The sequence below is a fragment of the Corvus brachyrhynchos genome, unplaced genomic scaffold (genome assembly GCF_000691975.1).
Source record: "Corvus brachyrhynchos isolate BGI_N302 unplaced genomic scaffold, ASM69197v1 scaffold29, whole genome shotgun sequence".
Taxonomy (NCBI): domain Eukaryota; kingdom Metazoa; phylum Chordata; class Aves; order Passeriformes; family Corvidae; genus Corvus; species Corvus brachyrhynchos.
Genome location: NW_008240033.1, coordinates 1,983,686 through 2,001,104, shown reverse-complemented (window position 1 = coordinate 2,001,104; position 17,419 = coordinate 1,983,686). Strand labels below are relative to the sequence as shown.

The following is a 17,419-nucleotide window of genomic DNA, read 5'->3' as shown; positions in this document are numbered from 1 at the left end:
AAAGGATCCCTGCTTTTGCTATCATGCCGAATATACTGCCACGTGATGAATATGGGGGAGATCCTGACTCCTTTGAAGTCATGGCAAACTTCCCATTCCCTCTATTGCCCAACACCTTGTATGGACACGACTGTAGGAACCACATGAGGCGAAATTTTGACAAATGTGAGCAAGAGCTGCTGGCTGTATCTAGTATCAAATTATCTGTTTTGTGGTGATTAAACTTTATTTCTTGCTTAGTCAAACATCCAGTCATGTTATGGGATAACAACTACTGTGCCATAGATGGAAAACACAGAGTGACTGGGAAGCAGATGAAAAGCTGGTGACTGTGCCCACCTCAAAACCGAGGCTTTTCTCTCTGTTACAGCATTCTTAGGCTAATCTACACTCAAGGATGATCTTATTTCTTGATTTTCTTTCCAAAATACTGGGTCCCTAATTTTCCTCTCTTTGATTTCAAAGTAAGATGAATCAGTCCCTCTGTGGATACATTTTCATGTTATTCTGTTGCAACATTTTGTATTTAATGGGCTGCTTTTAAATAAAACTCCAGTTTATTTGTTAAGCAAAACCTCTGTGTGGTTTTGACTCAATCTGAAATTGTATGTGTCTTTAGGCTCCTGCCTAAATTTGTCTTGGCTTACTTCAACAGGTCTCATTTCTCTGTATGTTGCAGTGATTGGGAACTCACTGGTGACTTTTCTTGCTCTTTGATAGGATTTTTCAGTCTTAGAACTTAACACTTCTCCAGGATACAAACAGAAAATACTGGGTTCAAGAACAGGACAGGGAGTTATTTTTCCTAAGTCAACTACTTCACTCAATTGACTACCTGGCCAGACAGAAAAACACAGCTGAAAAGGCACTTAATAGGTATAAAGTTAAGTTCAGGTCAGTTTGGCACAGAGTGGAGAACCCCACCCAGATGAGTCAGAGATATCAGTGGAAGATTAGTTGTGCCTATCCTCATAATTTCTTACATGGATTTCCAGTCCAATATATCCCCTCAGACTTCCTATTCTCAGTTTAGTGTATACAATGTTTAAACTGTTTCCAAGCTCTCTTAAATAATCTAAGAACCTAAATTGGTTTGATTGTAATGTAAATGGTTATCACTCCCTGATTACACTGCAGTCTGGCATTATGACTGAACTTGCATTGGGACCACAATGGAAAACTAGTCTGCAGCACAGCTCTACCAGGCATTGCACACTCTTGCTTTACCAACTTTGGCAGTTGGTTACTGCTTTTATGAATCACCTTTTGAACTACTGGGGTTGTTGCCATTTGTCAAGGATTTCTACATATCTCAGTGTCTTCATGTCCACACGTCCAGGACATACAGCCACTTACCTAGTGCTTACTTGTGCTATAGTGTGTAGGCACAGCCTGAGAGGTTTATAGCATATGGGATCCACTGTGCAACTGATTTTGCATGCATTGGAAGTAAGACACATTTTGAGCACTGGTTTTGCAGTACATGCCTTTAAGTTCACTCTGCACAGGCAAAACAGCTCTGTTGTGCCTGGGGTACATCAAGCTCCATACATATGCAGATACATATGATCTGTGTCAGTCTGAAAGAAGATTGCAGGGCTAGTAGGCAGGGTTGAAAAGATGACTGTCTGCCTCTGACTTCTTTGACTTCACCAGCAGAATGACATGCTGCCCAACACATGCCTGCAACATCACTGGTTTCAGGCAGTGTAGATCCTTTCCCAAAGGCTACAAGATCGTTTGAAATCGGAGGGCCAGGGTACTCATCACTAAGGAAAATTCTCATCTTAGAATTCATTCTTATTTATTCTTAAGTATTCTCATCTTAGTCTCATACCCTGGTAAAACCTATGTAACACTTCGCAATCACAGATTCAGAATAAATGACTATGCATGATTTGTTGCTTCTCTAAGTCCTGAGGTAGTACAGCATGACCTCCCTCTCAAACCTGTGTGACCAAGGTGGACATTTGCCACACAATCAGAATAGAGAATGTGTCGCATGAAGAGACATCACCTTACATGCTTGATAGCCAGTGTGTGGGACACTTTCTCAGATGTAAGACTCAGCTTCCTGTAAGGACACAGTGCTGTCCTTTTATCCCAGTGCTTTGAGAGCTCTCTCACGCAACACAAAGCAAGGAACAAAATGCAAATCTGTATATCAGACAAAACCAAAACATTAGGCTTCAATGCTGAAAGAAATGAAGGGACAGCTAGTGATGCCATAGCTGCTAAAAACTAATTTTGTTTTCTTCATATGCAAGCAAACCACCAAACCTGCCCACAAGAGCTTCCTCAGTTTTAACAAACTGTACATGTATGAGCATGGTACAGTATATTTCTACTGTAATAATTTCCATTGCATAGAAGGGCTAGTTTTTGAGTAAGCTAAGCAATAGGAGAATCATGTAATGGTTTGGATTGGGTTTGGGTTGACAGGGACCTTTAAAGTTCATCTAATTCTAACCCCCCTGTCACTGGCAGGGACACCTTCCTCTAGACCACATGGCTCAAAGCCCCATTCAACCTGGCCTTGAGCACTTGCAGGGATTGGGCATCCAAGACTTGTCTGGACAACCTGTTCCAGTATCTCACCACCCTGAAAGTAATCCTTTACTAATTTACTTCTTCCTAATATCTAACCTAAACCTACCCTCTTTCTGTATAAAGCTGCTCTCTCTAGTCCTATCACTACTTGTCATTGTATAAAGTCCATCAGAGGGTCTTACCAGAAACTAATATAATTACTGCTTATTTCTCCCTTTTACTGACACACATTTGTACTTGGAGATAAATTCTGTTGCAAGACATAGCTGTTGCAACACTGGTAAATACCACATGATTTTTTCCATTAGACTTGTAAGGAAAACTATGAAGCAATATCAATTCAACCCTAACTGCAGTGGCTTGAGATATGAAAGTCTATACATATACAGGTTTTTCCACTTTGTTTTGCCAAAGTACTCCAGTCTTGGAGGATGTAGAGCTTGTAAGTTGTACTGATCCCCAGCATGGGCCAAACTGAAAGTGTCAGCCTGGATGATTATTGTGGTGTAAACATAGGCCTGTGTGAGATAACTGACTCAGTTTTCACTTTAAAATACAGATTAAAAAATAAATTAGTTCAAATCATACTGTGCCTTTTAGATCTTCAGGCTAAGACCTTGAAAAAAAAGATATCTAGTTAATTTTTTGCAACTGTTGCTTGATGAAAGGAGTATTAATATGGTGGTAGTAGGTTACAACATTTAACACTGTAGCCTTGACATTCTTATTAAATATTTAATTGCTGGAAATGGTATACTTGACAAGCATCTGTGGAAATGAAACCTGGTTTTGAGAACACAAGGTTGATACTGTAAAAACAAGGATGAGGATATGGATAAAAGAAATATTATAAAGTTGGCACATTATTTTTTGTCTCCAAGACAAGATTTTGATTTTTTGATATTTATTTGAATGCATATTTTTGCTGTGGGGGAAAAGGTTTGTATACTCACTAAAATAAGTGCCTTTAGTACACAAACTGGTTTGGCTGGGGGGGGGGGGCAGGGAGTTGGATTGTATGTAAAACACTCCTTGTGTTTTTAAAGCAGACTACTTTTGAAACATGGTGATGTAAAAAAGGCAAACAGATGAAAAGATGGAGAACCTCACAAAGATACCAGTTCTTTTGTCCTTTGTACATGACCTCAGTATAATTTCTTTTTGCAATGATGCTATTACACTAGGAAACATCTCAGTCATTTTGCTTTTGAGAGTTAAAAGCTGGTGCTGATCTAAGTCTCTGTCGGAATTTTACCCTGACAAGTAGAGAAACATGGCAATTTAAGTATTATTCTTCTAGTTCTTGTATTAAAGTGCTATTTTTTCCTTGGAAATAATAAGAAATATGATAAATCAAGTAAATTGCCTAAGCACCTTTAGCTCTTTTTTATTATGTATTTGTTATACACTGCATTTCTCTATCCATATTTTACTGCAGCATATGGAAGCATTTAAACTTTGATTGCAGCAAGGCCTAGTAATACCTAGGTTTGGGAAAGGAATGCTCTAAGCTTCTGAGGAAGAACCTTGGCAGAGACTGCTTCTCAGAGACAGCCTACACAAATCTGTCTCTAATTGTTTCTGAGGACAGCAGTTAAATATTTTCTGTTCATTATATTCAATCATTTTAATTAGCGATCCCATGAATTTTCCTAGTAAGGGCAGAAATACCAATTTAAAGGCTGATTAAAAGGACTGTAGTCATCTTGAATGAAATCAAAAGCATAAAAAGTGGATGAACAATAAGCTGATCACAAATAATGACAGCATTGGTACCATACTTGGTATTGTCATATTTAAACAGTAGAATAAGGTTCCTGCCTACCTGCCTAGAATATACTAAGCAATTTATACTCTGTCTTATTCTTTCTTAAAAATTAATACATGCAGAATATCAAATCTATAAAATATATCACACCAACAGGTCTGCAATTTGAAGACCTCTGTTCACCCGAGATGGAAGTCAATCATTCCTGAAACAAGTCCCAGGAAACTGGCTTTGTGCCCAGTGACTGTGGTGGAAGCAAAAATAAATTTTTTTATATGTGCTGGTAAGTCATTTAGCATGTTCACCTCATTTCTTAATCCATTTGAAAGAAAAAGGGAAGGAATGCTTTGGTACTTCAAAAAGCATGAGGCAAACACATACACACTCTGCTCAAAGTAATTGAGAGATGAAAGCTGTCTAGGGACAGATGACAGCCATGAGGCCATAAGGTGAAGTTAGTGGTGAGCTGCAGGATCTCAGGCAGCACATGCAGACACTCTTTGTTCCCTGCTACTGAGCATGTCTCGTGCCTGTCCCAAATGAGAGCCCTAAGGAGCAGTAAGGATTTCATTCTCTATCTGCTGGCAGTGCCTTCAGCTCTTCTGCTGAAAATACCAGCACAGATGCTTGTTAGTTGCAGAAGCTTTATTTTGGGATGAAGACATGTCTCTCTTGGAAGCTGGATGAAATCCACCTAACTTATTTTGCAGAACTAATTTCAGCAGACTGTATTACAACCTCTTTTGGTCACTATGAGCCTTACTTGACTCAGATGAGCAAGAGATTCAGATAAGAAAGAGAGACTTAACTGCACTTCTGAAGTTCCATTGCCATATCTATTCCTATAGGTATATTTCTATATTTGCTTTTAGCACCATTTCTGAGCCATAGTGATTTTTAACAGCTAGTTGCCTAATTTAACTCCCCAAAAAGAAACACAAAATTTTATGGTGTATGAGATGCAAAAGCATATCATTAGACATTTTTATTAGACCTACGTCCATCAATGTACTGGAAAGGATGAAGCAATCAGTTCTGCCTTGCCCTTGACCTTCCAGCACATCACTGATAATGGCCACAGTCACGAAGCAGCCTATGTGAGTCAATAGTTGATTTGTCCATCTCTCCATTGCTCTTTGGATGAGTTTGGATTGCTTTTGGATGAGTATTCTCTTTGTGTTCCTCCATATACAGACACCACAGAAAGTTTTAGATTGTGGTCTGCCCTTCTTGTTTCACACCAAAGTTGATGAGGAGTTCTATGTACATGCACTGATTTACTGTAACTACAGTGTTGCCTCCTATTTTTTATTATTTTCTTAGTTACTAGAGTTGTGAAGGCTTTTAGCCTGCCAAAAAGCCATGGTGAACAAGCAAATCTCCAGGTGTGCAAAAGATATCTGTGTCACACAGTCCATAGGAAGAAAATAACAAAAAGTTCAGTGTCCGTTTCTCGCGCTTTCACGTGTCGGAGGAAAATAACTTTAAGGGATGGGACTATGCAACTACACAAATTTATTGTTTAAAATAACAAACGCATCAGTCGAGGCGTGAGGTTTTACATCACCTCCGAGTAATGGCGACTAGTCACAAGATTTAGGGTTACATCGTAATTTAAAACTTTCTAATCCAATAGATACTTAAAATGACACTTTGTTTTAGATTAATGACCTATCACCTGTGGCAATTCTCACTGCAATGCAGCCATGTCTTGACCAATAACTTCTCATGTCACGTACACACAGTTGTCTTTCTTATACCATCTACATTCTTAACTTAAACTATATAAAACCACACTATTATATTTTAAAACCCTTCACCAAAACACCCAGTGTACAATTTTACTTATGATGATAGGAACACAAGTTTGTAATCCTTTTGCTTAAAGTCCACAAATCTCTGTCAATTAAGCCAGACCTAGTCTCTTCCAGGGTTGTAAATCAAAGCCTCCTTTAATTGCAGGAGTTTCTACTCCTCTGTCTCCCGCAGTTCAGAATAAAGAAGACCTCATTTCCACAGTAAATACCTCAGCACTTCAATTTGTCCCTTAAAATAGAGGGAGATATTATGGTTTCTGAGATTGTATTGAACAGCAACTACAAACTAAGAAAGACTTTTTAGTGGCAACTTTTATGCACACTAAGTCATATCATGGAGTATCATAACTGTATTATGGAACATAGTCAATTTTTCATATAAGATAGGGGTATGAAATGAAATGAGTTCATGTCCTGCTTTGCTGGTAGTCTCTTAAGCTTTTGAAATTCCTTGACTATATTTACTATTTTGCAAGCAAATGAATGGAATGCTTATGAAGCACTCAGAGTTGAACCAGTGGTGCATTTGGTCCTGTACAGATGGCCAGAAAATATCAAACCACTTTCTAAATATTCAGTATGATGCATGATTCTGGAGTGTATTTTAGATAACTAATCTTACACAGCATGTTTGTCTTTAGTTTAAAGCAAAATGCCAATATTCTATGTGCATCTGTAATTTCTGGGTATATGACTTGCTACACAAAATAACTAACACAGAGTTGCAGCATCTAAAAGAATAATGCTTAGTGCTATGAGACTGGATGAAATAGCACAGAATAGCAAAGCTACAGTCAATCTGTTTTATGTACTATTAACATAATATAATGTAATAATTTTTGTTTGTATTATTGCTTCAGGACCAAGAATAGGCTGTCCTATATCCTTGGAAAAGTGCTACTATGCAAAATAATAAGAAGAGGTGTGGTCGGATTATTTGAGGGCTCAATGTACTTACAAAACCCTCATCTATCTGTGTGAATAATATGAAGTTCCATCAGCCCTGGGACACTTCTGGAAATAATAAATGTGTTAAAAAAATTTCTTTGGACCCTTAGCTGAATTGTCCAACAAACCTTCTCAAATCAATAAATAGAAATAGGCATTTGCAGTTGGCTTGGCTGAATCACTGTTCAAAGATATTTCTCCCTCTTGTTGTAAAATGACCCTAAGCAACAGGCACTTCAGTTAGGAGACTAAAATAACTGAGATGAAATGTGTGAGCGGCCATCCAAAATTTGTAACATCCAAGAAAATATTTGCACTGTTATACTTGAACAGGGCATTTTTTTCTTTTTGTTCTGTATCCTTCTGTGATTGCAAAAGGTGTGCTAGCAGGGGTGCCCAGTTCTGCCCTGCTAGAACAGAGCTGATCACTTTCTCAAGAGGTAACAAACACTGGGACTGTAATCATTTCAGAGGCAGAGTAAAAAGGGATGTCCTCTGATACCATTTCACCCTCTCAGATACCTAGAGAAAAAAAATTCCTGATCTTGCTCTTAATTACTGCTCCTTCATTGATTTCAAAACCAAGCAGCACTCCAGGAAAAGCATTTCTGAAGGCTACTTTCCTGTCTCTAGCAGTCAGTCACTTAGCGTGCAGAATCGTGGCTTACAACCTCCACTACCTGAAGTGTGATAATAATTACTCAGAAAAAGATTTGTTTGTTTGCTTGAGAGAAAGCCTTTATTCTTGAAGTTGTCTTGATAGGAATGTCAAGAAAAGCCACAGGCTTCCAAGGTTGGACTGAATCCTTTTTTTTAATATCAGTATAAACAAGGTCCACATAATTCAATTTCTAATTGAATCTCTCATCTCAGACGTAGCTGCTTGGCTAATTACTCTGGAAAACTATTTTTTTTACTTGACCAGCTATTAAAAATGGTTACTTCTGTGATATTGCAACTTAAAAGTAATGTTATTTGGGAACTGAGGTGTCTTTATGATCTAATGACTATGAGAAAAGTGAAACCTCCGTGCTAGTAAAGTTTATTTTTAGTGCTATGATTTCTATGTTTACTGTAAGATAAATGCAAGCTTGGCATATCACATTTGGAAACATTTTAGATCACTTATGCTAATTTATGTGATGTGGGGATTAATCTCTGTCAGCTCTCAGTCAAAACCAGGTTGTCTGTCATTGCTTTTATTTATTGGAATGCAAAAATCTGACTGCAGAAAGCAGAAGGATTTCATGTGGGTGCTATCAAGAGAAGACAGATTGGTGGAGCTGTGGTTTTTCAAGAGAAGGAGGAATATGGTGGAACTGTGAAGTTGACAGAGGCCAAAGGTTGACTCCAGCTCTAGGGCATGACTTCAGCTAGCAACAAATGAATGGGCTTTTGGGGGGGGAGGGGAGGGAAGCAGGGTGTAGACCAAAAGAAAACTCAAAATGGATGAATAACCCATTTCTATTTCTTTCCTCTTCCTCAATACAAAGATATGGAACTTGATGCCTGATTGGAAAGAATGAGAACAATAACAAAGAAACACATTGCCAACCACTTTTGCTTCTACGAAGAATGGCTCATAACTCCACCAATTTTGGCTAGCTGCTCAGGAGGAGGGGATAGCAGTATTACATAAAAATGCTTCTTTTTCAAGAATATTTTGACTGATTAGGTTAGAACATTATGGTTTCAGGAGTTACCAGTCCCAACGGAAGTCCAAAGCAAATGTTTCTTGTGTAAAATTTCACTACCTGCCACTTACAGGCTGAAACCATTCAGATGCCTTTAGTGCAGCATGACAGGGGGGAACATAGGTGCAAGCACATCAGCAGATCAGTACTTGTGCAGGTGCAGGGAGGGAGCATTCCTTGCAGCATGCTGTGGGGACAGAAGCGCAGCAGGGCTATGCATCCACTGCAGCTGTGGATCCCAACAGGCAGAGCTCCTTCAGCTTCTTGTGCCATTTCATGTGGCTTCAGGCATGGATGCTAGTATCAGCTATGTAGATTATACAGCATTTTTACTGGTTTTTCAGGTGACTTGTGCAGGTGCAGGGAGGGAGCATTCCTTGCAGCATGCTGTGGGGACAGAAGCGCAGCAGGGCTATGCATCCACTGCAGCTGTGGATCCCAACAGGCAGAGCTCCTTCAGCTTCTTGTGCCATTTCATGTGGCTTCAGGCATGGATGCTAGTATCAGCTATGTAGATTATACAGCATTTTTACTGGTTTTTCAGGTGTTTTTTTTTTTTTAATTTTAGTTGCTTGTGGCTCATGGTTGCATTTGTTGGGAAACATGGCTAAATGAGGGAAGAATCTGACTCCAAATATTGCCTTTTAAATCTCAGAATATTCTTAGCTCTGCAAGCCCCATTTCTTCTGTAATGCAGCAAAACAAACTGCTGCTGTGTGTAAGTTCACTGAGAGTCCTTGGAAGCTAGAAAGGAATTAGAAAGTAGAAGATTGATAATCTGAATGGCAGAAAAGTATTGGAAGGATGGCAAAAGAAATTAGAAGGAAAGACATTGCAATAACTAACATACATGTCTTGGTATCAGAAAACAACTTCCAAATTTGTGACTCTTCCTAGCATAGCATCTTATTATTACTATCTGCTTTTCCAGAGCTTCAAGTGATTAAATGAGCACTAGGAATGAAAGTTAAAAATTAGGTCTAGAGTTGGAGAATTAAAAAAGATAAAATAATTTAAATTCACATTTGGTACCTATAGGATGACAGAATTGAGGATCTCTGTGCAATTTTAATTTGCTCAATTCAATGTATAGACATTGTGATTGTCTTTAATAATATGAAACTCTAGCTATATTTTTCAGTAATTTCCCACCTCAGACCATGGTTTGGATTAAAAAGAAATTGCATTTTCTTTACAGAATTCTCATGATTGCTGTTAATAGAATAAGCTAATTCAAAAGCATTATTATAGTTACCTCCACAAAGTGACTATTACATTAGGTAGTATCATTATTCTTATTCTATAAGCAGAGGCAGAAAAATGAAAACCCAAATTATCAATACACAATATATGCCAATTTCTATTAAAAAAAAAAAAATATCAGGGCCCTAAATTTTCAAAGCATGAGGCTCACTTATTGGCCAAGACAACAGGTTAAATGTAAAAAAAAGTCTAGAATCACAAAAGCAGTCTGTAGTTGAGGAAGGTTCAGTTTCCCAGAAAAGCACTCAACTATGAAGTCTTAAAGTCATCACTTGCCATCCTGCTTTTCCCTGGCTTATCCAATGCATGTCTCCTTATGTCTTTGGAAGCAGCCTATAGTCTCTACCCTTACAGGCTCCAGATTTGTCCCAGAGCATCATCCATTCCCTTTGTGAATCTGGAATATCTTGCTATTAACCTAAAATTAAACATGATATCATAACACACAGAAGGAAGAAAAAACTGAGATTGAATGAAGACCCCTCACTGGGACATCTTACAAGCTTATGAATGCTTGGCTTTACTGTCTCATTTTTTTCAATGGTTGTATAAGAAAGAAGGAAGCTAAATTGAAACAGGTTTCCAGAGAGAGCATGATCATCAGAATACTGAAGTTGCACTGATCTTCAGTGTTAGTAATAAAGCAATCATCAATTTAAATAATCTTACAGTGATTTCTGCATCTTACAGTAACTGCTGCATACTCAGATGTTCAAATGAGTAAAAAGAGAAGAAGTAATTACAATTTTCAAAGCACAGTGCTTTTTATTAATGGTAGAGGATAGTAGGCTACAAATTAATTCTTTAGCACAGTGTGATAATTACCTGTCATATTTGACATGGCCAAGTCTAATCCACCTCATACTGAAATGTATGAAAATTTTTTCACCATCTTCAGCAAGTGCAATGGCATCTCTGGATGGCTGTAAGGTTTTTTGGCATTTCACCTGAACAATGCAGATTCAGCACCTGCAGTTTCATATTACTATTGTTAGCTCTTTTGTCCTAAACACAGTAGTTTCACAGAGCTAAATCATTCTTTCATTTGTTTGTTTGAAGTGATGCTTTGCAGCCATTGTATTTTCATGTATTTTTAAGCCTATGTCCTGTAGTAGCTGAACAGACTCTGCAGAATTGTGAAGAGAATGTCCCGACCTAACTGCAGCTTTTCAAGGAGCTCATTGTTGTTCTTATTACAGCTGCACACAGAGAAAATTAGAAAGAGAGGGAAACAGCATAGGCTTATAACTAACAAGCCCCTACCATACCCACAACTACAAGGAAAGTACAACTGCAACAAACCCTTCTGTTGGAAAAATGCCAAGTGTGACAGACTGAGTCCAAGATGTCTGCAAACCATGTAATAATAAAGTTATTGCTTGAATAAAGAACTCTATAAGGTAAAAAAACCCCCACCTCTTTGTCAAACATTCCTACTCTGTGTTTTCAGGGCCATGCGGACTGTGTCTGATACACTCTCCTCTGAACACTTACAGAGGGACTCTTACATCAACGTGCAGGAACAAGGATTTACTGCATCCCAGGGCTCCCATGTCCATCTATCAGATGCAGACCCCTATAAACTTGCCAGCCCATTCCTGGTTCTCCCCAGGGAAACCTGTCCATCACTGCTGCAGGGAAGGTGCCCCAGCAGATGAATCTGACTGCAGGTATGAGTGTAAGGAGTGGGAAGAGAGAGGCAGTGCACAGTGCTGCTGCTGGCAGTTCCCATGTCCATGACTAGGGATGATACTTTACATCACCTTCTTTTCTAAATAAAACCTTATGTCTTCTTGTTTGTTATCTGATACAGACTGACCAACTCTATATTTCTTGTAATTTCTTGCTGCATTTCTCTGTGCTTTTTACACCATCACCATATTTTTTGCTGATTGTCAGATTTCTAGAAATGTGGCTAGGTCCTACTGCTCTGATTGTTTCCTGGACACTGGACGGCAGCCCTGAGAAATCACAGAATCATAGAATGGTTTGGGTTGAAAGTGGTCATTAAAGATCATCTAGTTTCAACCCCTCTGCATTGGGAAGGCACACCTTCCACTAGAGCAGGAAGAATCACCTCTCCTGACCTGCTGGCCATGCTTCCGTTGATGCAGCCTGGGGTACAATGGCCCTTCTGGGCTGTCAGCACACACTACCAGCTCATTTTGAACTTTTTAATCAACTAAATGAGTACTCTGTACTTCTTCTTTGTACGTGCAATGAGTTACTTGCACAATATTGTTTCTGTAATTCATGGAATATCATTACTGTAACTGAATAATTGACCTTGGCTGGCTGCCAGACACCTGCCCAGCTGCTTGCTTCTTCTTCCTCCTCAACATGACAGAAGAAGCAAATGCGAGAAAGCTCATGGATAAAGACAGGGAGATCCCTTGCAGTCACTGTCGCAGGCAAAAGAGTCTTGATTTGGAGAAGATTGATTTCATTTATTACCCATTAAAAAAGAAAGAATAAAAAAGTAGAGCAATGAGAAAGAAAGACAAAACCAAAGCACCACTATAGGCCTTCCTCCCAGGTTCAACTTCAATCCTTTTTTCCAAAATCTTCTAACTCTTCTACTTCGTCCTACCCCAAGTGGGACAGGTGAATGGAGAATGGGGGAGTTGCCATCTGTGCACAACTGCTCTTTTCTGCTGCTTCTTCCTCCTCCTCACACTTTCCTGTTGCTCCAGTGAGAGTCCTTCCCATAGGGTATAGTCCTTCAAAAACAGACTGGTCCATCATGGGTGCTGCAGCTCCTTCTGGGAAGTCTGCTCCTGTGTGGACTCTCCATGAGCCGCATGTTTCTTCAAGGGTTTCTTCACCAGCTGTGGCATAGGGAACGCCATGGGCTGCATTGTGAATATCTGTTCCATTATATTCTACGGGCTGTAGGGGAATCACTGCACCTCCTTCCTCTCCTTTTCTGATCTAGGTGTCTCCAGGGCTGTTTCGCATTTTCTCAATCCTCTCTCTCTGCTGCTCTGCAGGTTTCTAACCCCTTTTTAAATGTTTTCACAGAGGTGCCACCAGCTTGGCTAACAGGCTCAGCTGTGCATCATGTGGTGCCTCAGTTTTGGAACTATTTGGAACTGTCTGGCCAGTCAGGGGCAGGTCCTGGTTTCTTCTCAAAAAGACCACCCTCACAGCCCCTTGCTGCCAGTACTAGGGCATGGACACCCAAGACAGTTGCTGTGCAAGTGTGCAGTAAACCCATGTTGTCCAAAATGCACCAGGTTTCAGCATTCATCCAGCTCAACTCTGCAATCAATCTGTGACTGCATCTATCCCACCTGTAGTGAGTCAGTGTGCTGGTCGGGTGTAGTCTGGCCATGGCTCATTGCCTCCCAGAGGACTGCTCCTGCCCTTTCTTCCCACACTTGCAGCTGCATAACTCTCTTGCTCCAGCATGCCTCACAGCACAATACACTTTGAATATGATTAAATTTCTTAATCCAATGAAAAACTGTGCCCTTTTCGTTTGCAGAGTTAGCTTTCTGACAAGTTTCTTTCCTGACAGATAGGTAACATCTAACTTAGTTCAGCTGCAAGTTTAACTGTGGGTAAATAACCATGATCGGCAGTGTTCATAGTGTGCATGCACATTTTTTGTTCCCAGAAAACCCAAATGAAAATACAGGATGCTTTTTGAATGTGGAATGAGGACAGGTATGTATGATTTAAAAGAGTTGCAAATGCCCATGCCAGAGTCTGTTACAAACTTAGAGCTCTGGGAAATAAACAAGGTTGCAGGATGCCCAACTTTCCACATTATATTCCAGAAAAATTATCCCAAATTGCACAACACAATTCAAACCAGGCAAAGCATAATAGATAAGGAAGCCAAAAATCTCCAACTGAAGGCCCAGAGAAGGATAAGAGCTTTCAAGTATACGAAAGAAAAGGATTTGCTTTCTAGAAAAGGCTATTCAGCCAGGAGAGTTCCCCTGAGAGACGATATGATAGTTACCTATGAAATCATGAGTGTCACAGTGAATAGGTATAAAATGAATATTATCTTAGACCCCAGCCAAGGTGATAATACCAGTGTTTCCAAAACTTGAACATTTACAGGGAGAAGAGAGCATCCCAGAAGGTGCTGTATATCTTACTCCTGGATGTCTACTAGCCCTATCCAGACAAGCAAGAAGCCTGGGTGGAAAATGGTGGGACTGTCTGAGGAGTGGAAATAAGGAGCAACTGGGAGCAAAAGAGCCAACAAGGAAACTCAGTAGATTCTTGGCTTCAGTATTGGTAAGATTCCCATAAGCTGTAACTTTTATAGCAGAGAGATGAGATAGTTTGATTTGGAGTAGGCATACCCAAAGTACTTAGACTAATCAGAATAGTATGTTAATGGGTCACCAGGACCAGATAACATTCACCCAAGAGTTCAGAAGGAAATGAGATATAATACTGCAGAACTATTGGCTATCCACAGCACGCGCTGGAGGGGAAACCTGGGAGCTACTGAGCAGTGAGTATGACTCATGAGAAAATTGTAAAACAGGTCTATAGAAAGGAAAGAGATTGCTGAATACATGAATAAACACTGTCTATTGAAAAAGTGTCAGCAGGGCTGGAGTGAAAGGGTGTCCTACCTCCCTGGCCTGCTGGAATTATATCATGGGCAAAGGGAATAGTACATTTGAATTTCCAAAAAGCCTTTGACTAGATTACATGCCAAAGGTTACAAAAAACCCAACCTTACATAGCCATAGGATTACAGATAATGACCTTTTGTCTATTGGAGGATGGATAAAGGTTTGAAAATAAAGGCTAATGCTGTACAAAGTGGAAAAATATTGGCAGTGGACTTCAGTAGGGACTAGTATGAGGACTAGACTTATTCATATTCTTCACCAGTGATCTGGAAAGGGAAATGCAGCAAAATCATCACATTTCAAAATAATACCAAGCTCTTACAATAGGCAGTGAGGAATTCCAGAAGTTCACAAAACTGAATGGGAAAAAAGATACCTAATTCATTTCACCAATCTAAAAGAAAAGCAGTGCATCTAGAGAAAAAGAATCTAAAAGTCACCTATGTGGAGAATTCAGGACTCTCAGGATTCCAGCTCAGGAAAGTGATCTTGGAAATATCACAGTCATTTTACAAAAATTATTGACATAGTGTTCAGTATCAGCCCCCTAAAAAGCCAGCAAAATGCAGATCATTGGCAGGAAAGGTGTTGAAAATAACACAAGGAGCATAATTGTGCCACTATGTAAACTTCTCATCTTGCGAGCTTAAAACTCCTGGGTCCTCAAGAAAAACACAGTGGAGCTAGACAAGGTACAGAGAAAGGCAGCTAAAATGATTGAGGGGATGTCACAGCAGTCTTTTAAGGAAAGATTCAAAAGATTGAAGCTGTTTAAAAGGGAAATGAGGAAAAAAGGGAAAGGAAAAAGGACTAAAATTTACAAAATTATGAGGGTGGTGGAAAGGTCAATGCAGAAGTAAAATTTACTACATCTTGCAATGCTAGGGCTAGAGAGCACTTGGTGTAGCTAATTTTAAAAAGGCAAAACGGAGATACTATCACAGCCTTAAAAGGGAGTAGATAAATTCCTTAAAGGGAACAGGCAGTGATGTGTATTACCTTCTGACACCTTTTAACCAAGCCTTGTGGACAGTAGGCAACTGGTCTCTTCTGCTTTCTCCGAGTGGCATTTTCTAATGCCACTGTACAAGACAGTGTGGCCACTGATGGTTTATCCCACTGATCCTGAAATGGGAAGTTTCATGTATTCTTACCCCCAGCCTAAATGGGCTGGGCTAAATGAAGCATAAGGAGAAATTTGTCTTGTCATAGAAAACACATGCTAAAGCCACTGCTGTAATTTTTTCAAACCTCTCAAAAAAAAAAAAAAAAAAGGAAAAATAGGAATTAAAAAGTAATTTCCTGTCACTAATTTCATGCTCCCCCTCAAAAGTGTCCTATTTCTGTCCTTTCCTTAGAATTTTATTCAGCATTAACCACAATGCAAGTTGTGTAATATACTCATATTGAATACTAATACAAAAAAACAGGAAGTACAATTAACATAAGAACATGACAACATTAATTAAATACTGCCTCGCGCTCTTGAAGTCCCTTGTCCAATAAAATGGAATATTTTAGTTTTATTCTGTGCCCCACACAATAATGATCAAATGAAGTGAAACTAGGTATCAAGTTTTCATAGCTCTCTTCATCTCAGAAATGTACAGAAAGTTTTACTGTCCTCCCACTCTGCCCACTGCTGCTCCAGCTGATATGCAAATCAAATCTGCTCTGCTCCCTCACCAACTCTCTTCCCCCCACGAGAACTGATAAAGAATAAAGCTAGAGTTGCTTTCCTTGCTTCTGATTCTGTTGCTGAGCAAGCCTGAAACTTAACTTCTCACTTCTCTCTCCTATTCATGACCATGGAGAAAAGAAGGGAATACTGCATTATTTCCTGCTGGTACCCCTAAAACAAAGGAAATCAAAGCTTTCCTTTTTCCCTGCTCTCTCCTCTCTCCCACATGCTGGTTTACTTGCTGTCCTCCTATTAACCCCAACGAGATGGCACAGGTATATTTAGTTGTTTCATTATCTTCAGGTGTCTCTGTCCTTCTGTAATCCTCATCTATTCAGGGCTAATTCATCCTCTTACCTTAGTTGAATGGTTAGTTATGGCGTGTGTCCCCCACCTGCACCTGAAGTCCTGATCGTTCTGCTCACACTGAGTTGCCCTCAAAGCTGATACTGTGACCTGTGCTGCCTCTTACCACATCGCCAATCCAGTGTGGCCATGCAGCAGCAGACTCCACAAGCCCGGCCCCGGAACACCCCGCCCCTGCCGCTCACACAGACAAAGTGCAAGGGAGACGCAAGACCCTTTGTCCCCAGTGAATATTTAGTGTTATTCTTGTTGAGCTGAGCTGAGTAAGGGCAAGTGACTGGAAATGCAAAGTCCCGCCACTCCTGTGCTCAGGAGATTTAGATCACTCCGCTGGATGATGTTGGTTTAATTGTGCCGAAGCAGAATGGCTCTTTGAGTTCAGACAATGCCCAGCCCCGCGGAGAGCCCTAACCAAAGGTTATCTGTCAAGAGGAAGTTCACCCATCCTTGGTTCTCGGTTTCCTTGGTCCTGCAGAACGCAGCTTCTCGTATCAGACATTCCATTTACTCTAAAACTAGTCATTCATTCATCTGAATGCAAAAAAACCACCCCAGTATTCCAGGTGACTGAACTGCACTTTATTGAAGGATTTGTATTCTGCTGCTGAATGGAATGAGCAGTTAGTCATAGAGGCTTCACCCAGCAGATCACTTAAACAGCTGAGAGAGTCACAGCAAAAGGTGTCCCATCTGGAGGGACCCCGTTGTTTTAGAAGAGTAACTGTGTA

At 39.9% G+C, this 17,419-nt stretch overlaps 1 protein-coding gene across 1 annotated transcript in view; it reads right to left on the bottom strand.

The window, feature by feature from the left end:
• FAM3C (family with sequence similarity 3 member C) overlaps positions 1 to 16,701 on the bottom strand; it is a 59,341-nt gene extending 42,640 nt beyond the window's left edge. Inside the window, exon 1 of the mRNA XM_017743762.1 lies at positions 16,683 to 16,701. The gene's annotated coding sequence lies outside the window, so the exon portion shown is untranslated. The remainder of the gene's footprint in view (positions 1 to 16,682) is intronic.
• Positions 16,702 to 17,419: the final 718 nt, after the last annotated feature.